General features: G+C 36.0%; 1 protein-coding gene across 2 annotated transcripts in view; it reads right to left on the reverse strand.

Moving 5' to 3' along the window:
• Positions 1-21944, reverse strand: part of ARHGAP24 (Rho GTPase activating protein 24) — a 539804-nt gene that overhangs the window by 484218 nt on the left and 33642 nt on the right. The window contains exon 1 of one of the 2 annotated variants that reach the window (XM_077142939.1): positions 3589-4164. The exons of the other annotated variant lie outside the window; for it this stretch is intronic. The gene's annotated coding sequence lies outside the window, so the exon portion shown is untranslated. Of the gene's footprint in view, positions 1-3588; positions 4165-21944 lie in introns of those variants that run through there. 2 annotated transcript variants of the gene reach the window in all.

Raw genomic sequence — 21944 nt, forward strand, 5'->3', positions numbered from 1 at the left:
AATTGTTTTGTTAATTCTTTTTTTAATTAATAAAAAAAAACTAAATCAATGAGTTGAGGGAGGATATAAAGAAGGCAAGGAATGAACAAAAAGAAGAAATCGAAAGTCTGAAAAAACAAATCACAGAACTTATGGGAATGAAAGGCATGGTAGAAGAGATGAAAAAAACAATGGTAAATTTCAAGAGACAACATAGGATTTCTGAACTGGAGGATGAAACATCTGAAATCAGGCAAGAAAAAGAAAATATAGGAAAAAAAATGGAAAATTTTGAGCAGGGACTCAGGGAACTGAAAGACAATATGAAGCACATGAATATACATGTTGTGGGTGTCCCAGAAGGAGAAAAGAAGGGAAAAGGAGAAGAAAAACTAATGGAGGAAATTATCAGTGAAAATTTCCCAACTCTTATGAAAGATTTAAAATTATAGATGCAAGAAGTGCAGCATACCCCAAAGAGAATAGATCCAAATAGACATACTCCAAGACATTTACTAATCAGAATGTCAGAGGTCAAAGAGAAAGAGAGAATCTTGAAAGCAGCAAGAGAAAAGCAAACCATCACATACAAGGGGAACCCAATAAAACTGTGTGTAGATCTCTCAGCAGAAACTATGGAGGCGAGAAGACAGTGGGATGCTATATTTAAATTATTAAAAGAGAAAAACTGCCAACCAAGAATTCTATATCCAGCAAAATTGTCCTTCAAAAATGAGGGAGAAATTAAAACATTTTCAGACAAAAAAATCACTGATAGACCAGCTCTGCAAGAAATACTAAAGAGAGCACTAGAGACAGATACGAAAAGACAGAAGAGAGAGGTGTGGAGAAGAGTGGAGAAAGGAAGACTATGAGTAAAGGTAAAAAGAAGGAAACTTAGATATGACATATAAAATTCAGAAGGCAAAATAGTAGAAGAAAGTACTACCCATGCAGTAATAACACTGAATGTTAATGGATTAAACTCCCCAATCAAAAGACATAGACTGGCAGAATGGATTAAAAAACAAGACCTATCTATATGCTGTCTCTACTCCAAGGACATGAGAGCAAAGACACAGACTGATATTTGCACACCAATGTTTATAGCAGCATTATTTACAACTACCAAGAGATGGAAACAACCAAAATGTCCATCAATGGACGGGTGGCTAAAAAAACTGTGGCATATACATATGATGGTATATTATGCAGCTGTAAGACAGAATAAAGTTATGAAGTATGTAACAACATGAATGGATCTTAAGGATGTTATGCTGAGTGTGATTAGCCAAAAACAAAAGAACAAATACTGTATGGTCTCACTGATATGAATAAACTTGGAATATTTCATTGGTAACAGAGACCATCAGGACATAGAAATAGAGTAAAATATTGGGTAAATGGAGCAGAAGGGATACAGATTGTGCAACAGGACTGAATATAAAAACTCAGAGATGGACAGCACAACACTATCTAACTGTAATATAATTATGTTAAAACACTGAATATGTTAAAACACTGAATGAAGTTGAATATGAGAATGATAGAGGGAGGAAGGCTGGGGGCATAAATGAAATCACAAAGAAAGATAGATGATAAAAATTGAGATGGTATAATCTAGGAGTGCCTAGAATGTATAATGATAATGACTAAATGTACAAATTTAAAAATGTCTTTGCATTACGAAGAACAAAGGAATGTCATTACTGCAGGGTGCTGAAAATAGATGGTAATTAATATTTTTAAATTTCAACTTATGTGTGAGACTAAATCAAAAATTTTTTATTTGGTACAAAATTTATATTTTGACTAGTGCATCTCCTAATAAAGCTTTATACAGATAGTTGGTTGAACAACATAAGTACATGGAACCTTGGGTAGGACATTAGATTTTATTGGTTTGTCCAGAGTGATGCCCCGATGAATCCCACAGTGATTTGATCAGTGACTGGAAAAGTATTTGCAAAGTCCCCTTCAGGGAATGGTGAGAAAGGGGGAAAATTCAACCTCCCCAAGTTGAATTATTGATATTCTCACAAGCAGTGCAGACAACCAAAGCTATAGGCTGAACTGAAAATGTAGAGCTGTGTTCCAGTAACCATGTTTCTTGATGATGATTGTATAATGATATAGCTGTCACAATGTGACTGTGTGATTGTGAAAACCTTGTGTCTGATGCTCCTTTTATCTACCTTGTCAACAGACAGGTAGAACATATGGAATAAAAATAAATAATAGGGGGAACAAATGTGAAAATAAATTCAGTTTGAAATGCTAGTGATCAATGAAAGGAAGGGGTAAGGGGTATGGTATGTAAAATTTTTTTTTCTTCTTCTGTTTTTTCTTTTCTTTTGTCTTTTTATTTCTTTTTCTGAATTGATGCAAATGTTCTAAGAAATGATCATGATGATGAATACGCAACTATGTGATGATATTGTGAATTACTGATTATATATGTAGAACGGAATGAGCATATATTAAGGATGTTTACATTTCTTTCATGTAATTTTTTTTAATTAATAAAAAATTACAAAATAAAAAAGAATAGGGACATTATGGGCCACTCTGTGGGACAGTTGTGAGAATTACAGATCTTGAATAGGAAATGGCCAAGGCCATGGGACATCATTTTGTGTCAGATGTTCAATCGGTGTTAGCTATTACTATCAACTCCACAGTTCTGTAACAGAGGTATCATTTAGCTAAATTAATTTCTTGGGCATTAAATAGTTAAAATCTTGTACAGTATGTACAAGATATTAGCATTTAAATGGCAAAGTGATAGTACAAACAACATTAAAGAATAATATACCAAGACTATGGCTATCAATGCTTAAGATCAATTGGGAAATATGCTAAAAACATAGCTCCATCCCTAGATTTTGATTTAGTGGTCAGAGTTGTAGCCTGGATTCTGCTGCAGAACTCTCCAGGGAATTCTGACACACATGAACTATACTTTGCAAAACTCTGCTACATGTAGGGAATATTGTTACCTTCAGATGAGCTTGTGAATAATAACTAATAAACTATCTAGTTTCCTCTATCCAAATATGAACCATGTACATAGAATTGGGGCATCTCTATAAGCAACTTACCAGGCAACATAAGGATCTGTCCTACCACAGTGGAATCATGCCAAAAGTACAGAAATTAGGGCAGTAAGAACTGTTAGATACATTAGGGTCAGCGAGAAATGTTAGACACATTTTGCCTTAATTATTAGATAAGCCCATTTCCTATAAAAATTTTATAGGAAATTTTTCCTTCTCTGTTGTAAAGAAGTCAACAAAAGCAAATTCTCCTAATACTTCATCTCATTTTCTTATCAAGAAACTTTCCTCTGCAGGGGAGAAAATAACTTTTCTTCATATTAACTCACCTCTAAGGCATTTGTTTTCTGTCAGCTAAATGACCCTAGTTGTTAACAATATTTACACGTGATAGGTAATGGGTCCACTTAAAAATTTAATGAATTCCTTTAAAACATGATCAAACACCCTAAAATAATGTTTTCAATTTTATGCCTTCAAATTGTTCCAAATCATGCAATTATATTTAGCTAAGTGTAAAAATTTGGTAATTATGACACTTTTTATCACTCACCCTTAAGGTAGGGAGAAAAACATCTCTGAGTTTTTTGGATCTTGTTTTTTAAAGCCACCTTGGAATCCTGAAAGGTAAGGAGAGTAGAATCTCTCAGACTAGATTTTGACTTGGTTTCAAAAATGTCCCCAGTTTAGAAGACAAGTCATGCCAGTGGCATTTATCGGTACAAATCTGAATAGTATTGGCCAGTGGCCAAAGTAATAGGCCTTTGAAGATCCTATTTCTTCATTGATAATCTTTACTTTAATTACTATATTGTATCCCAAGGAAGGATGCATCACATACATTAGCTTAATGAATCCCAAAAAGAAAATTTATTGAGAACTCGGACCCCGTTCATTGTTATATAATCACAGCGAAACACAGATGACAGACCTCCGATAGTGCACACAAACCTAGAGAGACCCTCAATATTCTTATGCAACAGCCATAAACCATTAGTGACTAAATTATGTAGACTTGACTATACTTGCAATATGGATTAAAGAAAGGAAAATAACAACTGAAGTTAAGAGTCATTGAGAAAAGCCTAGTTTATATTAATAAGGCAGGCAAAGGCACAAATAGTAAACATGTAGTGTTTAAAGACTGCTTATGTTTATCTTCCCCAGAGCTGCCATCTAATCATATTTTGTTTAAGTCACATCTAAAAATTGGTGTATATTCTCTGCGACTTACTATTGGATGGCAATAAGGAGGTGTTTGGGGGCATCTATGGTTTCAAGCTATAATTGTAAGTTATTTCATTTATGGAAAATCCAGGAGTCATGTACAGTGCTCAGTTAAGTAAGCTTTAGTACTTTCTAAAAGAAACTCTCAGGGACATTATACGTTATTTTCATTTTAGTGTAATGGTGAAATTAGATGACACATGGGAAACTCCTAGACATGCAGTAAGCATCCAGAAATAGTAGAGGCCTTCCTTGCTCTGTGAGAAAAGAATGTGGTCTCCATTTCTGCGGGCCTTTGTTCTCAGTAGTGAATAGCTAACATCATCTGAATACACCAGATACCATCCTACCATGTCAAAGACTGGCAGAGCCACCTGGGAGTGTGTCAGCCACCAAAGGGGCAAGTGACCAGCCCATCTGGCATGTGTTCCTGTGACTAATAGGCTATTTACATACATGTACTGGACAGAAAAAATATTAAAACAATCAGTTGATTGACTTGGGAGAGGATAAACCCAGACCAGACAAAGTGAGGGACTATAGTTCTATATACCTGTAAGGTGCCCCCAAAGGAAAAAAGCGTGTGATTGTACAAGTCCCTTCCTTTCAATGATGTGAATAAGCAGACACAGAATAACATGACAGCACTGTGGTAACACGAGCTGCAGTTTGGGAGCCGGGGAACTGAATTCAAGTCCTAGCTCTACCTAGTATGAGTTGTGGACTTTTGTATTTTACTTAAGCACTTTGAGCCTCAGTATCTACTTCTGCAAAGTTAGGACTGTGTCATCTACCTGGTAAGGCTGTTGTGACATTTATAGAGAATGCTGTTGACGTGCCCAGAATAGCATCTTTAATAAATGGTGGTGTTGGTGGTGGCAACGGAAAGAATAATATAAGTAGTAATAAAAACATATTGCCTGTATCTATCATCGCCACTGTCACTTCAATTGCTATTACAATTGTATATACAAATATACAAGCTATTACAGCTACAGCTGCTGCTGCTACATTACTATTACTACTACCATCACCAGTACTTTTAATTATATTGTATTATGGAAACGTGGGATGAAAGTAATCATTTGCAGCAAGTTTTTAAGTTTCTGGGTTTGGGGTGATTTATTGATGTGACCATTTCAAGTACATTTAGCTTCACAATGGATTTGAATAAATCAAAGTTCAACTGAGCCCTTTTGTTTTCTTTTCCAGGTTTGGCCTCTACTCAGGTATTAATCAGACAAATGTTCTAGCATTTTCTGAAGTTTTAACTGAGTAATTTCCAGAAGAATTCATACAAAACTAATTTTTCTGGAAGCCAAACAGAAACCAGATTGAAAACCACCACTGGTATACACTGAGATATTTATTCTTTCCTGTTTTGTTTGAATTCTTCAGAAAATTCTACAAGACAGGCATAGGCTATTTAAATGATTTAAAGAATGAGAGCTTGGTAACTTGATAGCTTTAGCTTTTTTCCATCAATTGACATTCTGATATAAACCACTTATTTCTAACACATAGCAGCTTGCAATTGACTTGTGGTTACTGTCCTTGCCTGTTAATAAAAATGATGACCATATTGACCTCTTAGAAATATCTTTAGTGGGGCTGTGACACTTGGGTAAAAGATGTACTATGCTCCTAAAAGCATTTTTAAACAGGTGGAAACTGGTTAAAATGAATATCAAGGGTAACTTGAACTAAATAGGCAGTACATTAGAATCAGCTGTAGATAGAGCTGCTGAAGGGGGGGAAAGTAATGGCTCAAAGGTTGTAACTGAGACATAGTCTGAGGATTAGCAGTGATGAGAATGGAGAGGTGTTGTGGCAAAGTTTCCAGTTGGAGCCCTGCCTGTGCTGTGTTGGGAATGAGGTTAGGAAGATGAGCACTAGATGGTGATAATAGACGGGTGTGCTATGCTTTTGGATAGAGGTAATATAAAGAAGGGGACATTTTATATATCCTTAGGTATATCTGGTAGCACCTTTCCCTCCATTCACCTGATACCTGCTCTCAGTCACTGTGTTACTTCTAATGTCCTATCTCAAAATACTAGAGGGCTCCAGTGGTTAGTATTGGGGTGGGGGACTTGGGTGAGAAGAATATCATCCCAAAAGATGCAATAATAGCATTGTTTCTTGTGAATGAAACCAAATGACATTTCAAGAGTCATTGTATTAAAGTCCTTTTTAAAGGGCTTGGGGAAAAGACCACTTAAATAGACCTGTTATACATTCACTGTCTAATGAGGCCCTCTCCCCTCCAATCTGTCCTATGACTTGCCATGAGCTACTGAAACACAGCTCTGATATCATGTCCCTGACCCAAAACTTTAGATGTTCCCTGATGCATGAAGAATAATATCTAAACTATAAATTTAGCAGTCTTTCCTAAGCAACTTCTTAACCGTAACACCACCTTCTAATCTCTTCCCCACTCCTACAACATACTCTCCTTGAGTGATTGTCATCTCTCTCTGCTTCCTAAGTGTACTATACACTCTCTCACCAAATTGTTAATCCTTCCACAAATTTCTTTTTCCCAAGACTCACCCATCAAAGTCCAATCAACTATCATTGATGCTAAGGCATAGGGGCTTTCTCAAGATTTTCTCCACTAAGCATTATACATGTTCAATTGAGTATGCTCTAATTCAACACTAGCAGAATTGGGCACTGTATCCATGTTGGGTGAATAAAGGTGATAATTGAGTTCAATCCATTATAGATAAAAGACAACAGCTTATTGTAACATACATTACAAAACAGAATTAGAAGGCTCACTTATTGACTGAGTACTCACTGTGTTTTTGGCACCACATTAGGCATTATTAAAGGCTGTGTTACAGAACTGGTATTCTTAGGGGAATTATTTCCTATGTCCACCCTTTTCATTAAGGGCCTCTTATATTAAACCACATCAAAGAAGAGAGATAATACACTAGTTCCAGTATTTGCTTTATTCTCTGAGAATATAGTATTTTAATCTAAGTCCATCAGCATCTCTAGAGACTTATTCCACTCTCTCCTCCATCACCTGGGTACTCAGATTTGTGGACCATTTGAAAAAGTCCCAGACATCCTTTTCATCTTTTGCACCACAAAACTACAAACTCTTATATGCTTTCTACACTGAACGTGAACATCAAAACCTCTTTTTAGAACACCATTTGTGTTGCATAGCTGGCTTATGATGACAAAGACAGCGAAAGATTTTTTTGAAGCAATAATCCATCACGTATAAAGGTAAGGTGTGCCAACAGCTTTATCTTACTAGGGAAGGATGTCTTTAATTCCTTATTAAAACAATTGCATACCTGTGTCAAAGTTAAGAAGAAAGCAGGGAGGGGAGCAAAAATTAAATAGCTGGAATAAGTATAAAATGGATCTGAAAAGGCATCATCTCCACACACAAAAAATTGTAAATTGAATGGGGAAAATGATGTAGGAGAATATATTGAGAGCCAAGCATCAGACAAGAAAGGCTTTGAAGGACTTTGAAGACAAAAAGCCCTCTCTCTGTTTTCCTTTTATAAGAAACAAGCCTGAGATGTAGCCTGTCCCAGCGAAGAATTCAGAGGAGGGTGGGTAAAAGACCATCTAACATGTGACTAGATATGGAGGCTTGATTCTAGAGTCAGCTGAAAGACATTGAGTTCCCTTTACCGACAAACACATTCAGAGCTTAGAAAAACCTAAGTGCTGCTTTGCAAGTGGTTTTGGGCTGACTGAGTTTCTTGAAGAAAAGCAACTAAGCTAATGTACTTTAAAACATAGTTCATTTGAGGTCTCATTTTCTACATGTAAGTCCTATTTCTCTAACAGAACTGTAAACCATGTCATCCACTTCCAATCTCTCTATATATTTGCTGGTTTAAACTTGGCAAATAGTGAATTAAATTTAGGCACAACACTATGCCAGGCATGAGAGGAGGTTTGGCTAGGAGGGTAAAGCCAGACAGTCCTGAGATCAAAATCACCTTAGGATAAGGAGTTGAACCTCTCTGAACCTAAGTTTCCTTCCTGGGAAAGTGTGATAAATGGGTTAAATTCAGTATACAGAGTGATAGCACCTAGTAGGCATTCAATATATAGCAACTATTATTATTAATATACAGTATTAAAGGAAAATTGATGAATATATTAATCTTGGAGGCCATACCAAACAGATGCCAAGTAATTATGGTATAATTACATCTAACCAGAATCCTCTGGGAACAAGCTATTCTTCAAAGACAATTTTCCTGATTAGTTAAGGAATTTATACTTATAAGCACTGTTTTTTTATGTTAATTGAACTGGGAATTTTAAATGAGATGTTTATATACATATATATGTAAACATTTCTTTGCTCTTGCCTCATGATAATTCGAACATCATTTAATGCTTTCATAAAAATTATGTAGTTGCTACAGGAATATCACTGTAGGGCACTTTGAGGTCTGTTTGCCCTACCTCAATGGCCTCAGATTGGCTATAATTTTGAGGATTTCTATATGATATTTTTAGAAAGTCTCTTGCCCTTTCATCAGTGATCTTTCATCAGATGTCACTTCTCAAAGCTGTCAAATTACCTGCTTGTAACATCTCCACTGCTTCTAATTTACTGCTTCAAACCTATATTGGCATATGGAAAAAAATTACTAGGCAAGTTAAAATAGTGCTTAAGTTATGAATAATTATTGTGCATTCATTTAAAATGATAAAAATATATCAACCTTATAAATGAGGAATGATTTTAAAAATGACTAGTGAAATAATGAGGGCAATGAGTCACAGTTTTCCAAACTACAAGCTTAGAAACCTGACTTTCCAAAAAAAAAAAAAGATACAAACATTAAAAATTGAATAAAGTGGGTCAGCATTTCAGCAAGTATGACTGATAGATTAATGTCTCCATATGAAGTTCAAATAAGTTAATCAAGAAAACACTAAAATGAAAGGTAACATGAAAAGCAGTCCACAAAAGAAGAAATGATAATTAGTGAACTAACATAGGAGAAAATATTTAACCTTTTTAACAATCTAAGAAGTGCAATTTAGGAAGCATTTTGGCTATTACTGTAATGTTTTGGGTTATTTTTTTCAATTTTGAAGGAGAAGAAAGTATAGAAACTTATATTCATATGCACAGTTAGTGTAATGGTAGTTTCAATTTGGAAAGGAAATTGGCAATCTGTATAAGAATCAAAAAAATATTTACAATTATATAATATTCGGAAAAGTTATGTTGGCAAAGATAATATGATAATGTTATTTGTTATTAAAGTTGGAGGGAAAACCCTAGTTGTGCAAAAATGTGGGATAGATGAAGGAAATTCTATTTTATGAACTAAATATAGTTATGTGGTGGCAGATGAGCTAGACTTGCTAAAATAGATTTAAATATACTCTAAAGCCTTTATGTTTAAAACAATCAGGTACTGGAATAAATATAGACTGACAGACCATCAGAACAGAAGAAAACACCCAGAAATGTACACAAATACTCTGAAAATGTATTGCAGAATAAAAATATCATTTTAAATCATTAGGGGAAAAGATGAACTTTTTTTAAAAAATGGGGTTGGGAAAGCTAGATAGCCATTTGGAAAAAGATAAAAGTGGATACATACCTCATAACAAATACCAGGATAAATACCAAACGTATTAGATTTCTAAATGTTAAACAGAGAAAAATGAAACCGTTCAAGTACTAGAAGAAAATCCTTGCAGAAATATATTTTAATTATGATTTAAAATCCAGATGCAATAAAAGATTGATAAACAGCATATAATTTTTTTAGGAAACACTACTTTATGGCCATAAAAAATACTTGAAACATTTATCTCAGACTCTAATATGTAAATATCTCTTAAAAACTGAGGAATGTAGAAAAACAAAAAACTATTAGAAAAAAATCAACTTTACAAAAAATAGAGGTATGCAAATTTCCTGCTCTAAAGCATAAGGAAAGATGACAATCTCAAAATAAGAGAAATTCAAATTACAATTATACCTATTGGATTGGCAAAAAAAAAAAAGTTAAAGTTTGGCAACATACTCTGTTGACAAGGCTGTGCAGAAACAGATACTAACACATACTGCTGTGGGGAACAGTACTGTACGGCTCAATGGGGAAAATATGGTAATACTCATAAATACTACATGCACCCTTTGACCCAGTAATATCACTTCTAGAATTTTACCTGAAATATTCACCTCTGAAATTATGAAAGAATATATGCTTACAGCTACCTACTACGGAATTAATTTTAAATGGTCATCCATAGGAGACTGGGTGAATAAACTATGGAACCACGATGCAATGAAATAATATGAAACGATAAAGAAAAAGCAAGGTAAAGTTCTGGGAACTGCTAAGTGGAATGATTTTCGGGACATACTGTCAAGTGAAAAGGCAATAAAAAGGAATAAATAAACCTGGAACTTTAAAAAATGCTTAAATATAGAACACAAATGGGGTAGAAAGATGATGGATGGAAAGAGGCTTCTCTGAGTCTACATTTTTATAGTTTTGACTTTAAACCATGTAACTTTTTTACCATTTAGAAAATAAATTAAATCCATAAAATGAAGGAAAGGAGAGGAAGGAAAGTAAAGAGAAGAGGAAGAGGAAGAAGAAGGAGAACAGGAGGACAAGGAGGAGGGGGGTGGGAGCAGGAGGAAGAAAGCATCCTTCTGGTTGGGGGAGTTCTCTGATCATAGGAGCATGCTTGGCCCATGTACAAAGGGTAGGTTAAAGTTTTAGGGGATAAAGCTCCAGGCCCCATCTTCCTCTCCCATCAAGGAGTCCATTCTGAAAAAGGTTCTATATCATCTCTAGAAGTTACCCAGCAGGATCAGACCTCCACTGCCCAGACCAGTACTCTGCTTCATCAGCACCCTCCATTGGTTCTTCTTCCTTCACTGTCTGGCTTCTCCACTCCTCCAACCTGCTTCTTTGAGCCATCTTTCCTCAAATTACTTTTACTCAAATCCTCATTTCTGGGTCTGCCCTTGAGAGCACCCAAAGCAAGTGTATTGGTTTGCTAATGCTGCTGGAATGCAATATACCGGAAATGAATGAGTTTTAAAAGGGAATTTAAAAAGTTACAAGTTTACAGTTTAAGGCCATGAAAATGTCCAAATTAAGGCACCAACAAGAGGCTCTCTTCACTCAAGAAACGCTAATGCCATCTTGAATACCTCCATCAGCTGGGAAGGCACATGGCTTGCATCTGCTTGTTTGCTGCTCCAGGGCTCTGTTTTATCAGTCTCAATTTCCTGTGGTTTCCTCTCTAAGTGTCTGTGATCCTTCACTTAGCTCCTCCAGAACACAACTCTGGGTTCTGGCTTGCTTACCATCTCATCAAAAGGTACATGGCAATATCTGCTAGGCTCTTCCCAGTCTAGATCTGTTCTCTCTGTCAGCACTCCAAGTATCTCCAGACATCCATGTCTCTGTCAGCTCTGAGGCAACCTTCTCCAAGCATCTGCATCTGCATCTGCATCTGAGCTTTCTCCAAAATGTTTCCTCTTTTAAAGGACTATAGTAAACTAATCAAGACCTGAATGGGCAGTCACATCTCTGTCTAACCAAAGGCCACGCCTACAATTGAGCACCCCACATCTCTGTGGAGATAATTTCATCAAAAGCCACACGTGTGACTTGGAGCACTACATCTCCATGGAGATAATCTAATCACGAGAGTTTCTACCTAACAATATTGAGTCCAGATTAAAGGCCCTGGCTTTTCTGGGGCACACAACACTCTCAAACCAGCACATTCTACCCTCTTGACCCCAAGAAAGACACGCTATTTCCTTACACAAAATACATTCACTCTGTCACGATACCATAAAAGCCTTAAACCATTTCAGTAGCAATATAAATACCATACCCAGTACCAAGTCTCATCAAAATCAGTTACAGACACAGTTTGTTCTAAGGCAAATTTATCCTTTGGCTGTGAACCTGAACAACTTAGAACAAGTTATCTGTTGTCAATAGCCAAAGGAGAGACAATGATAGGATACATGTTTTCATTGCCATAGGGAGATATCAAAAAATAACAGGGGTCCCCAGACTCAAAGAGTTCCAAAAACCTGCAGGGTAAACTCCATTGGATTTCAAAGTCTGAGAGTCATTTATCCTCAGGGCTTTAGAAAGCTTAGAAAGCAGCAGTACAACCCTTTCCAATGGCCAACACATTGGTGTTGCTTTCTTTACAAATGTTGGGGTGAGTTGCAGTATTGGAGCACATTAGTGGTGTTCATTAGTTCTCTCAGTTTTGGAGCACCACTGGGGATCTTTCCCATCTTTGAGGCACATACTCCATCCCTCCAGAACAATGGGGTGGCAGTCAGGCTCTCTCCAAGCCCTGATTTATGCACTCCACTCCCTACAAGGCCCGGGTGGAAAATCTCTTCCTGAGTATATAGGCAGAAGGCCTATATACTCAGGAAGGGGCAAACTCAACCCTCTCCAAGCACATGGGTGGGTCTGCTCTCCTGGCCCAAGATTTCTTTGCTTTAGGCCTTAGCTTCTATGGTTCTGCCTCTGAAGTCATTTTTCCTTCAATTTGTCCCTTTTCTCTTTCTTTTCATCCAGATTGGCAGTATTTCCATTTATACAGAACCTGCAACACTCTTCTTCATATGCAGTATGCAGGGATAATAACCACCAGACAATAAGACTTTTCACAAATCCTTTCTGGATAACTCCATCTCCAACCCTCACTTACCCTATAATAACTGGCTGCTTCCATATTTGGCTAAATCTTCACTTAGGGCCCTATTCACTGGGGTCTCACTTTCTGGAAGCCCAGAATTTTCCAGACCACCAGTTTCTGTTTTCTTCACATGCAGCATATTAAATGAAATGTTTAAAAATGACTTCATGTAACTATAATATGATTTCCTAATTGAACAGTTCAGGAAAGGAATTGACAGACAGAGAAATCATTACTGAGGTGTAACCTAGTGGTCTGGAAGATGAAATGGATGTACTATTCTAGAGTAAAGAGCAAAAATATAAAGACAGGAAAAATTACATTGGAAAATAAAAAATGCTTGGAGCATATAGTTGAAGACATAACATGTAAATAATAGGAGTTTCAGAAGGAATAACAGAGACAGGTGTAAAACAGATAAGAATCAAATGTATAGAAGAAAATTTTCCTGAGATGAATTAAAATCTGAGGCCACAGATTGAGAGTACTCACAGAACAGTTGACAGGGTGAGGAGAAAAGGCACAAATTCAGGCATAGCCAGGCAAAATTAAAGTTAAAAGGGAAGTCTTCCAGACAGAAAAGAACAAGTTACCTATAATGGAAAAAATAATAGAATTGTATCGGGCTTTTTATCTGACTGTGCAAGCTAGAAAGAAGTCAGTGGAGTGACATCATGGTATCCCTCTTTTTTCAAAAATAAGATAATCTATGTTTATGTATTTATGGTATTTTTTTCTGTTTAACTTGTAATTAAAACCATCCCACATCAGTAAATATGCATCTACCTAATTTTAAATTCAGTGTAATTTCATGTTACATAACAATTTTAAAGTACTGAAAAAGAAGGAAAATTAGAAAAATGAAGACAACTATGTGGTCTTTGCTAAATACTTGTCTTCCACATTGTCTTATTTTTCTTTGAATTTGCAACTTATTAATAAAGATATATATAATTTTGGAATATTAGCTTCTACCAGTGTTAAGCACCTTATATTTAAGGTACTTAAGTGCATCTTAGTGCATACAATGCATAGGATTTTGTGTATTTAAGGTAAATAATAGTTTACAAGGAATCAGTTTGCTTTGTTTTAATCTTATAAAATTATAATCTTATAAAATTATAAATTGAGCATGAGCGCAATTTGGGGGCCACCCAAAAATATCACAATCTGAATGAAATTAACTGTAAAGTCTCACTAAGTCCTCTTTTTAGGACATTTAAAACCCAATCTAGTCCTGGAAAGTATAGAAAAATAAAGTTCTTTTTCAATACAATGAGAAGATATATTTTAAGATTTATTTAAAATCAACAAATAATCACTGAGGCCTTTTAGGTACCAGGTATCAACCTTGAGGCAGAGGAACATTCAATTTGCTTGGAAAAAGGTGTAGTCAGACAGATGAAACAACAATAAAAGTGACAAGAGCTATAATAGACATAAACCAAGTATCCTGAGAATAGAGACAGGGAGAAACTAACTTTCTGAATGGTAGGAAGGAAAGTATAATCCAGGATGGTTTTACATAGAAGATGAAATTTGACATTGATTTTGAAAGATTAGGGGTTTGCTAGCAGGAAATGAAGAGAGTGGTTCATGGAAGAAGTGGTTGGTCAAATGTAGTTTGGAATTAGTTGCAGATTGCCTTCTAAGTCATAAGAACAAATGAAACTTTCCCTTTCAGTCAATAGGGAGCCAATAAAATCTGTTTCAAGCAGGCATAGTGTGCTTGGAAATATCTTTCATAAGGACAACTCTACAAAAAAGTATGGCAGAAGGACTGAACTAGGGGTAATGTTGGGCAATAAAGCAACATCTTTTCTGTAGTTTCTGGTACTCTGGATGGTATATTTGTTTCTTCAAGTTCCTGTAACAAATCAGCACAAATTTAGTAGCTTAAAACAACAGAAGTATATTATCTTATTGTTTTCAAATGGGTCTCATCAGACTAAAATCAAGTTGTTGGCCCGGTGTGCTCCTTTCTGGCAGCTCTAGGGAGGAATACATTTTCTTGCCTTTTCTAGCTTCTAAAACCTTCCTGCATTCCTTGGCTTATGGCCCCCTTCAATCGTCAAAGCCAGCAATGGAAGATCAAGTCTTTCTCACATTGCATTACTGTGACACTAACTCTTCTGCCTCCCTCCTCCACATTTAAAGGACTTTGTCCTACCCAGAAAATCCAGGATAATCTCCTTATGTTAAGGTTAACTGACTAGGAACCTCATTTCCAGTTGCAACCTAAATCCCCCACCTGCCATGGAACACAGGAGGTTTCAGGATGGATATCTTTGATGGGACCATTATCCTGCCTACCATAGGTAATGTATGTTTTCCCATTGACATTTTCTCATTGATTTTTATTGAATTCTAGGACTGCTGCCCTTTTATGTGTATTGACCTTAAATTTAGTGAATATGCCAAACTCATTTCTAAAAGCTCTAATGACATGTCTGATGCCTCTCTTAGATATTCTATTTAGTCATTTGTATTATTTACAAAATATTATTTTTCTACTCCTTTTAAGTTTTTGCATCTCTTACTTCATTTTCTTGCCTTATCGAGTTGGCTAAACATCTAGTATATCACTGCATAATAGGAAAACCACGTGTATTCTTATCCTGTTTCTGACTTTAACAGGAATGCTAATTAGGTTTTCCAAATAACTGAAGTTTAGGGGAAGTTTTTGATAGATATCCCATTTCAGAAAAATTTTAAATTTCCTTTCTTTCTGGTTTACTAATAAATTCACAATTGACTGTTGAATTCTATCAAATGCCTTTTCTCCATCTATTGTGATAACTGTGTGGGATTTTCTCCTAAATTTTATGGATTTCCAGATGTATAAATCATCCCTGCCTCTTGGTTTTCATGTAGTTTTCTTTATACACTGCTGAAAATATTTTGTCGATATGATATCAAGAATTTTGCAACTATATTCATAAGTGAGAACAGACTATCATTTTTCTTTTTCTATGCATATAGTCATTTTTGACATCAAATTTTATGCTAACTTCATAAAGTGATCTAGTCAGATTTTCTTCTTTGTGTCTATGATCCCAAGACGGATTGTCCATTCTTAAAGGAATGTAAAATTTGCCTATAAATATCTGGGCCTGGTGTTACTTGATGATGGGAAAAGAAGGCAAGACATTTGCCATTAATTGACTCTCTTTCATGGTGACTCATTTATCCATGATTTCTCTTCTTTCATAGTTTAGGTTAATAATATTTTGCTAGAAAAATCATCCATTTATCTAAAATTTCAGGATTCTGCTAGAATCTAATCTCTCTACTCTCATAAATTTTTAATCCCTATTTTATCTGTACTTTTAGTGCATTTCATTCTCAATATTGTTGATTTATTCTGTCTCTCTTTTATTTTCTTGCCCATATCTAGATGGCGATTTCTCCTGTAGCTGCCTTCAGATAGTTTTGTGCCCTAGACAAATCCTCCTGTGAAAAAGACTATTAGAAGGTACTGAAGAGCAGCACGAAAGATCAAAGCACCTGAATGAGGCTTCTTCCCAGAGAGAGACAGAAATATTGAAAGAACTTTGCAAAGAGAAGGTGTTTAATGATTTGAATAAATGCTTGTATAACAGTCTATTCAAGTAGCCCTCTTAAAATTATCTTCTGAGCATGGAAGGAATACCATAATACCTTTTAACCCATCTAATGCCACTTTTCATCTGGCATTTTTCAGGCCTTATAAATATTTAATGAAGTGTTACTGACATGGGAATTTTAGACAATATAAAACTGTAAGTGTAGTAACCCTAAGACTCACGTGTGGTTGACACTGCATAAGCAAAGTAACAGATAAAATTGTACATGACATTTAGTGTGTTGCTACAAAAAGCTATTCAAATTATCTCATCATTAAACTAACTGAGAAAAATTGGCTGAATATAATAGCACTACTGGAGATATTATTAGTACTGATTGAGGAAAAGGTGAACAATGTAACAAGGAACTAACCCTAGAGAAGGAAAAGATATTCAAGGTGTGCAGTATTGCTCCAAAAAAAGGAATTTACCTCAGCACAGAATATGCAAGAATTATACCAAAACGGACATTCTTCAAAGACTTTCAATAAGAATGATGACATAATAATTTCCAGAGACAGAAAATAGAAGTTCAGATGGTTTATAAAAGAACAAATTGTAGGGAAAGGCAATGTACACATATTACACGTCTGTCATGACAGCTCTCAAGAAGTGAACGCACTGTAATTGTGACTTAGACATCCCTGAGATAAACACCAGCATTACAGAAAAAACAGAACCAAGTCACCTCATGAGTGAAGAGAATCTGACAAAAGGGGGAAAAAAGTCACGGGAGAAAAAGCAGGAGTAAATAAGCAAACATTTGAAAATGTCAAATACTTTGGGCATTTATTATTTTAGCATCCCTTGTATATCACGTATTCTTCTGAGAAGTTCTCGTTTGGACGTGTGGCTGTGGCGTTAGCTGAGGATGACAGAGTCCCACCTTGCTGGCTAGAATGCAGGGATTCCATTGAGCTGAGTTAATCAGACCCCATTGTTGAGACCGAACAAACTTGTGCTAGGTAAAGGGAATTTCTTTCTATTAGGCAGCACAAATTTGAATGAGGTCTTCCCACAGCAATATGTCCTTCCTGGTAGAAAATGCAGTCTCAGAGAAAGCAGCCAACATTCTAACAGAAAAAAAAAAAAAAAAAAAGATAGAGGACCCTGACAGAGATCAAGCCCCAGTTTTGTCATCCCTAAAGCTAGCTACATACCAATCCTTCCTGCAGTTTGTTTATATGACCAATAAATGTGTTATTGTACTAAACTATTTCAAACTGGCTTTCTATCTTTAGTCATCAAAGACTCCAGATGTGCAATCAAGTCATTAAAAAAATACAAGAAGCCTTTAAAAAGAAAAAAAGGAAGAAATTCTATATGGGGAGTGTATAGATAGCTGGATATAGGAGAATTGAAAATAAAACTTCAAGAAAATGTTTCTCCTTAATTGTGGTGTATTATAATTCCCCCTTTTTTTGTAAGTGGAGTAAAATTCGTTATCAGATAGATAATGGAGTATTAGTATTCTCAGCAGCCAAAAAGAACACTAAAGTAAGAATCCTACATTGGCTGTACATGGCAGCAAGTGGATGAATATTTATGCTTCCTCCAGTGGCTGAAATTGTTCTCAGTTATTAGAGATGCTGTGCCTCCACCTGATTCAAGGTGTTCATTGAAGTCTGGCAGCTACTTCTGAATTGATAGTGCCAAGTAAACTTCTTTGTTGACTCTTGTTTGGAGTTAGATAGCAAATTTCCTGTGCAGTCATCTCTTGATGCAAATATCCCAGTGAATTAGCAAAAGTCCAGTAGCAATTACTGTCATCTTTCTGTGTGGATAGTAGAAGATGAAATAACAGGCATGGTGCAGAGGGCACAACAAAGATCCACAGATTCCCAAAACAGAGACAAATTCAAATTGATATAAGGCACAGGAAATATTTTGCATGGCCAAGCAGGATTTGTCAAGACAGTCCCCCCACCTAAACTGGAGAACACACTCAAATCCTTTTCGTATACTCTGCCCTCTGGAGTATAAACAGTTGCTGTAAATACCTGAATTAGCCCCTGATTCACTTGAATCTCTTTGTGACAATGAGAAATAATTAAGTCTCTCTGTTTTGGTTTCTTATGTATCAAAAAAATGACATCCTTATAAAATATTTAATATTCCTAATTTTGCATTTGTTACATGTAAATTAAATATATTAAGTAGGGGTTTTGACCAGGACTCAGGCTCCCCAAACTTCAAGTCATTAGCCATGACCCATATACTAAGTTATTTAAGAGATTCCCTGAATTTCCAAATAACCTCACAGTCATAGTCCATTAAATAACTCCTTAGCACACAAATAGTACACTGGTTTGCAGCTGTTATGTATCCCAGAAAATGCCATGTTCTTTTAATCTATTCCCATGGGTACAGATGTGTTGTGGGTGGGACCTTTTGGTTAGGTTGCTTCAACTGAGATACGACCCAGCCCATTCAAAGTGGGTCTTAGTCCTTAACTGCAGTCTTTTATGAGGTAAAAGACAGGGAAAAAAAAAAAAAACAGAGCTCAGAGAGAAACACCCAGAAAGAGCTGAGAAACAAAATCCCCAGAGTTGCTAAGAGAGGACCCAGAGGAGCTCAGAAAGATGGCCACTAGAGCCAGGAGCTGAAAGCAATAAAACCTGGGAATGAAGGACCAGCAAACATCAACCATGTGCCTTGCTATATGACAGAGGAACCCTGGATGCCAGCAGCCTTTCTTCAGAGAAGGTATCTTCCTCTTGATGTTTTAAATGAATCTCCATTGTAAAAGCCAACCCATTTCTGGTCAACAATCTGAAATTTTCAGTTACTAAACCCAAACAGCGGCTAAACCTTTTGTAAGTATAGTAATTTCAACCAGTCAGCAGTTGAGTGTATTCTGATAGCATTTTCAATATGTTCAATGCACAAATTATAATGGCACTGAATAAATGAAACCTAACATTTAATAAGCAAGAACTATGGGCCAGGTATTAAGTAAGCGAGGGTCTTTCTAACACCAACAACAAAAATAACTACATAAATAACAATAACAAAAAGAATGGCTAATATTTATTTGTACTTATTATATGCCAGGCATTTTACTAAGCATTATCTCATTTAATACTCACAATATCATGAGATAAGAACCATAATTATCAACATTTTATAGTTAAGGCTCAGTGAGATCAAGGAATTTGAAAAGGTCACGGTTGAGGAAATGGGACTTTGGGACTTGATCACAGTCTAACTCTGTAGTCTCACAGTGCTATGTTGGAACATAACCTTGAAGTCTTTCCTGGATGACTAAAGAAACATTCAATTACATCTAAAACAGAAATAATTTTCAATTCTATAGAATTATAATTACCTGGAGATCCACATAAGAGATTTTTATAAAAAATCAGAATCCCTATTCTTTGAACTATGCAAATACAGTTTCTACAATTACTTTTTTAAAATGTGTAGAAATATCTTGCCCATCCTACCAAATTACTAAAATGGCCAAAATTTATCCTGAAGCAATTTTTATCTACAAAAAGGGATTCTTTGTATTTTGTGGCTGGCTGTTGGAGAATTTCATTTGAATGACTACACTACAACAAGGAAGAGACTATTACTAGGGCAGGCAAACAAGACAAGTTTACACAATGCACTGTTTCTATGCAGCCAGCATTTTACCAGACCAGAGACGTGGATTTTCCTTTCACAAGAAAGAAACAAAGAGAATAGAGACACAGGGGAAAGACGGGGGAAGCATATATTGAAGAGATACTGTCATGGAAGTGATAAAGAAATGGACATAAGGGCGGGTCACGGTGGCTCAGCAAGTAAGAGTGCTTGCCTGCCATGCCTGAGGACCCGGGTTCGATTCCTGGTGCCTGCCCATGTAAAAAAAAAAAAAAAGAAATGGACATAAGAGGAAAAGCAAGGTCAATAGTACAGATGGAGCGCATGAAGAAAACCTAGGAACAAAAAAGAGAGAAAGGGACAGGAGTGGGTGGGTAGAAGGGAGGGTAGGAGGGAAAATATGCTGAATATGTATGAAGGTGTGAAATTTCGTCTTTCTGTTCATTGATATGCATGGAATTCATTTTCTTCAGGGTTTCAGTGCCAGCTTAAATGAAATGAAATGAGACACATTCCATGGCCCTTTCTCATAATGGTAAGTATCCAGTCAAAAACCCAAAGGAAGAAAATACTCATATAAGCTCTCTCTTTTTCTTTCCTTTTTTTTTTTTTTGGCAATCTTTTCTTTGAAACAAAAGAGTAGTGTACACTGCTATCATCTCATTTTAAAGAGATCCTTTTAAGACCCGGCATATCATATGCAATACTTCAAAACCCAAGTTTTCAAGTGCCAAGAGTCAAGTGTGCCATGGTTTGATCTTTTGAGAAATATTTCTGGATAGTAAAAAACAAGGGCCATAAATATGGAGGCACATCTTGTCACCACTCTATCTATACGTGGAATATCATATTTATTAAGAGCAGGGCTTTCCCAGAAAAACACACAATTACCACAGCCCATAATACAAAAGTATCCTTTTAAAATGTATTATTTTAATCTAATATCATGTATTCAAAAATCAGACCCTTCACACAAGGAGCCTCAGGGTTCAGACACAGTGAAATCATCCTTCAATACATGCAAAACAGGAAGCAGCATCATGAAAAAGCAGTATAAAAGACAATAGCATAAAAGAAGCACATCCATACCAGGTTTTTATTGTGCTTTAAGAATGAACAGGCTTCCGGGTTAGACAGATGCACATTTTGAAACATATGGACAAAGAAAAGAACCAGTGTTCTGCATGTATGGCTTCAACTCCAAGTACTTAAAATGTTTATATATTTAATATATTGATATTTTTTACCCTCTTTCTGTAACACACTATTATAGAAAGTTATTACCTGTTGCCTATGCCTTCTAAATGTGTGTGTAGATCTTTTTATTAGGCAGATATTCCTTTTCCTTGCACTTTTTAAAAATTCAAATAATAAATTTCCATTTAGGACATAACAAATGAATGATAAGACTAGTAAGTAGAATTTTATAAATGGTATATCAATTGTGCAGTTATAAAGCTCTTCCAAGCTTCAGACAGTGGAGTAATCACTCACTGCAGGGCTAAGGCTAAAGGACATTGTCATGGCGGATTAGGTCAGGCAAGATGCAAAGTGAGAGGTAAGAATCCTAGGCAGGAAAAAGCCCAGCAATGGGAGGGATGCTGGAATGAGGGAGAAGACAGTGGAAAGACCAGTTTTTGGGGAAGAACTTACAGATAAATACGGTTGAATGGGTCAAGTATGGCAGTCAAATCATAGCAATTTACATCAAAAGGGAGGAGACATGAGGGAAACATATTGGTGCTGGACTGGACTGGCACCAATATGTAAG

The sequence above is a fragment of the Tamandua tetradactyla genome, chromosome 24 (assembly GCF_023851605.1).
Source record: "Tamandua tetradactyla isolate mTamTet1 chromosome 24, mTamTet1.pri, whole genome shotgun sequence".
Classification (NCBI taxonomy): Eukaryota; Metazoa; Chordata; class Mammalia; order Pilosa; family Myrmecophagidae; genus Tamandua; species Tamandua tetradactyla.